Source organism: Branchiostoma floridae, chromosome 19 (genome assembly GCF_000003815.2).
Source record: "Branchiostoma floridae strain S238N-H82 chromosome 19, Bfl_VNyyK, whole genome shotgun sequence".
In the NCBI taxonomy this organism is placed as follows: domain Eukaryota; kingdom Metazoa; phylum Chordata; class Leptocardii; order Amphioxiformes; family Branchiostomatidae; genus Branchiostoma; species Branchiostoma floridae.
The window spans coordinates 16,921,655-16,922,637 of record NC_049997.1 but is presented as its reverse complement, the minus strand read 5'-3'; positions in this window follow the sequence as shown (position 1 = coordinate 16,922,637).

Sequence of the window (983 nt, the reverse complement as noted above, 5' to 3'; positions counted from 1 at the left end):
ATATTACTTCATCATTCAAATAACAGAAGTTGACAGTCTTATCTTGAAAAAGAAGGCTATGGTACTATTTTCTACCAATTATGCAAATAATGCCATCGTTTGCATAATTCATATTCAATGATGTTGACGTAACTTTCAAATCCCGCAAGTATGAAATTCCCACAAACTAGTACCGCAACAAGCAGCTAGGGGGCCCAAAAATCATTTCAAGGTCTTATCCAGACCTACCCACATAACAAACATCGACAAACGCTACCGAAAATATGACCTTCTCATTTTGGCGAAGGTATTATAGAACTGCCTGGTTTTTCATAAACATATCGGTGTTTCGATTGATCTTCAGCCAGCTGCGAGAAAACAGAATAAAAATGTGTTATACGTCTTACAGGAAGGAGGTTTTGATCCGGAAAATCCCGAAGACATCACGACGACTGCCGATCCGCGAGTGTTCCTAATGAAACCCTTCGGCGGTCCGACTGGTGACGTCATGTTCGATTGGCACGGCTCGCCTAGTCGCGTCATCACCGTGTTTCAGATCCCACAAAGGTCCGCTGAACTCATGGCAGAGGGTATGTATTGAGATAGAGTTGACTCTCTATAGATAATGAATAGTAAAATGTCATAAAAATCACCTTTGCAGAAAAATAGAATATGCAATACATTTCAAACGATACCTATGCCGCCGGGATAGTGTTTTGCGTCCGGTAGGAGTTATACGTGGTGGCAGTTTCACGCGCAAAACTCATATTGGGTTCGAAATGTTTCCCCGCCGGCGACATAGATCTAGAGAGCTTGTCCAATCCCATGGCACGGCAGGCGCGGTAGGCTGGATATCAGGTTATTGTGACATATTGATACTTAGGGAAATGTCATGATTTCATTTTGGGACATACATAGTTACGTAAGTGATAGTAGGACTTCTACTGCTATATGGCTATGGATAAATAACATTCACATGTGGCGAAGTGACCTGTGCTTTGTGG